Genomic DNA, 3485 nt, shown 5'->3' on the forward strand with positions numbered 1-3485 from the left:
TGGTGGCTTAGCAGTAAAGAATCCACCTGCCAATGTAAGAGATGCCGGTTTGATCCTTGGGTCAGGAAGATTCCTTGGAGAAGGAAATGGCAACCTATTCCAGTATTCTTGCCTGGGAAATCTCTCGGACAGAGGAGCCTGGTGGGCTACAGTCCCCATGGGGTTGCAAAAGAGTCAGACACAACGTAGCAACTGAACAATAACAAATATTAGCTACTTCATCACTGTGAGTGGTTTCTCATTTCCCCGTCTTCTGGGCCGTTGTTTGGGCAGTAGTGGGGCACTTCTTCTAGCTACTCACCCCAAAGTCTGTGATGACTGAGAGGCTGGTGGATGGTGTTCAATGCAACTGGCATATCCATTCTTCCACTGGGTCAACATTTGCTTGTCACCTAGTCTGGGCCAGGAAGTGCGTCGAAATCCAGAGTCAAGGTTCCTGCCCTAACAGAGCTCATGCCCTAAGCTCTGCGAGAGACACCTGTACCAGATTACTGAAGAGATCACAAGAATGGCCACTTCGAGAGTTGTGATCGATCAGGTTAGAGGAGGAGCTGAACTTGGCCTTTGGGATCAGGGGAGGCTGCCTGGAGGAGGAAGAGCCTGAGTTGAGTCTTAAGGAGGCTTTCCAGATAGAGGGGGACAGCGCGAATCAAGGCATGGAAGAGACCAGAAGCAGCACACGTGTGCCTCTGTGCTTTGGGCACTGGTGTGCTGGTAAACACCTAACGACTGGCTCTCCAAACAAAACCAGAAAGACACTCACCTGCTCTGCAGCAGTTGCCGATTTCCATGGTGTAAATATTCTCACCATGGCCAATGTCAAGCTACAGATGTGATGTCACTGAATGTGAGTTTGAGATGCACACAATGGGCTTTTGAGAGCCGGTGTAAGTGGGCTGCACCACACCATCGGCTTTAGGGGCTCAGGCTGGGGGTGAGAAAACAGAAAATCAATTCAGCGTTGCTGGAGAGAAAATTCAAGGCCACCAAGGGTCTGCTCTGGCTGATGACTTGTGGTTTTTCTCTGGAGATCCTTTAACAGTCCTCGATTCACTCATTCAGAAAATCACCACTTGCTTCCATTGCACATGTGTGCCGGGCACTGTGCTAGTTCTAGGGATCATGCCTTGAGGTCGGTGATTAAGACTCTGACCTTCCACGGTAGGGGGCTTGAGTTGGATCCTTGATTGGGGAACTAGGATCCTGCATGCCACACTGCACGGTCAAAAAACAACAACAAAACACACCTACCGCAGTGGCACATAGATCGGGGCCAGTAATTATCAACAAGGCAACTGGAAATACAACTTTTGCTCCCAGTAAGCCCTGCAGATCCTCTCGTCCATGCCTGGACTCTTATGTTTTGGGAAATCTGATCCTTATCCCAAGTCTGGGATAAGGCATGGGCGTTTCACATTTTGGAACCCCAGGGGACTCTATGGGTCAGGTGCCTAACCCAGGTCTCGGAAGAAAATCTGACCCCTAAATCGCCTCCCCCTCCCTCTTATCCCCCATTTTTCAGGACACACACACACACACGTCTCCACTAAGATCAACCCCCTCTCTCACGTCTGGCAGACTGTTCACTCCCCATAATTGTTTAGCAAAAGACTCCAGAACACACAAAAATCATTTTGTTGCGACATGTTCTGTCCTATAATGAATGTTCGTTTCAATTAGCTGTCAGAGACCAGAAACAGAGATGTGTGGTCCCTCTCAGGTAAATCACCACCATGGTTGGAAGTGGGCTTAAGGCAGCCCGGGTGTGGGGGTGTGGATGGAGGGGATAGATATTCCGTCATCTCTTCACTCCTTGATGTTCTGCCAGTTTGTTCTCATTTCCATGTCCCCCCCTCCCTGACCCTTGCCTGCTGGCAGATTGCAGACTGTAAATTTGAGGGGAAATAGTAAACGTGCAAACATGATAAATAAACATGTTGCTTTTGTGGGGACGGATATTATTATCATCCAGATTTATAGCTCTCCACGCCTGCACGCTTTATTGCATTTGGGGAAAAAAATGGAGTGAGGTGTTGGTGTTACATTGATCAACTTTCTGCCTTTCACCCCCGTCACCCGCTCTGAGTCGTTTAAATATCAGCCTAGACTGGGGACACAGTCTGTGTCCCTGGGAGTGGATGTGTCTTGACAGGTGTTTTCTTTGGGGACAGTTATTTATAGCTGCAAAAGCTATCACCCCGTAGGGGGCTTCTGCTTCCTCCCTCCCCCTTTTCTAGTTTCTCTAAAATCGAACGTCTATTTTGTTTTCCCAGTAGGAAACATTGCCCAATTGATGCTTTAAAATCTCTCTTCTGTTTTCTCTTTTCTCTCTCTCCCTGTCTCTTCCCGCCTCTTTATATTCTACCCCCTTCTGTCTCCCATCTTTGGGACAGGTTCTGGGTCCTTCCCAGGTTCCAATCCAAGGGTTATCACCAACTTTTGTGCCACACGATCCAATGACGTGCCATCCCTGAGCCTCTCAAACCACCCTTGGGGCCGCGCTTTTTCCTCCGGGCTCCTTGTTGCCAGTTTATAGGGCGAATCATGTGAGATATTTCTGTGTCTGTTTCCACCTCCCCTCCCACGATGTCACCCCAACTGGATGGTGCACTCTTGGGGACAAGGAGCTTACCATTCCCCCTCCCCCACCTGCTCCTCTGCCCTCTGTTCTGCACCTCAAAAGCCCTCCTTCTGAAGATGCTCAGACAGAATCTTGGTGTCCCTTTGCCTGCCCCCCGCCCCATGTATTCAGTCTGTCCCCAGGTCCTGTGGACTGCTTCCCTAGCTGTCTCCACTCTGCCTCTGACCCCACAGCCCCTCCACCTCTCATAGTTTTGAATGTCCCTAAAGTGCTTATCTCTGACCACTGTCCCCTCTCAAGAGGACCCATACAGCAGTGTCTTTACTGACTTCCTCATCTCCAGGCTTGTCCCCCACCCTCTCGGTTCTTGTTGTCATAGCTAAGGGACGGGGCAGTGGAGCGCGTGCCTGCAGCTTCTGTTGCTAAGGAAACCACTTCCGTGGTTACCGGGCCGGGTAGCATTTGTCTCACTGTGTCTGGATCCCACTGAGTCGCCCCCACTCTCCAGGAAGATGAGGGGGAGGAGGGAGGAGAGGACAACAGAGGTGGAGAGGGAGAGAGAGAGAGGGAACAAGAGACAGGCAAAGACAGAGACTGAGAGACGCAGAGACACATGGACAAAGAGAAGCAGAAATCAAAACAAAGAGAATGCAGTCAGAGACTGGTTCAGGGATGGGGGCAGGGAGGAAGAGACAGAGAGGAGAAAGACAAAAAGAAAAGAGGTTTAATGTGCATCTCAAGGAAATAAAAAAGACCACAAAGAGAGAAATTGAGAGCAGGAGGCAAGCGTAATAAGGAAAAAGGGTGAGGGGTCAGGGATGAGGACAAAGGACACCAGTGCAAGAGAGATGGGGAAGGAAGGAAAGGAGCTGGTTCCTGAAGGACCTTGCCCTGGCAGGCCCCC

The sequence above is a fragment of the Bison bison genome, unplaced genomic scaffold (genome assembly GCF_000754665.1).
Source record: "Bison bison bison isolate TAMUID 2011002044 unplaced genomic scaffold, Bison_UMD1.0 scf7180017864495, whole genome shotgun sequence".
In the NCBI taxonomy this organism is placed as follows: Eukaryota; Metazoa; Chordata; class Mammalia; order Artiodactyla; family Bovidae; genus Bison; species Bison bison.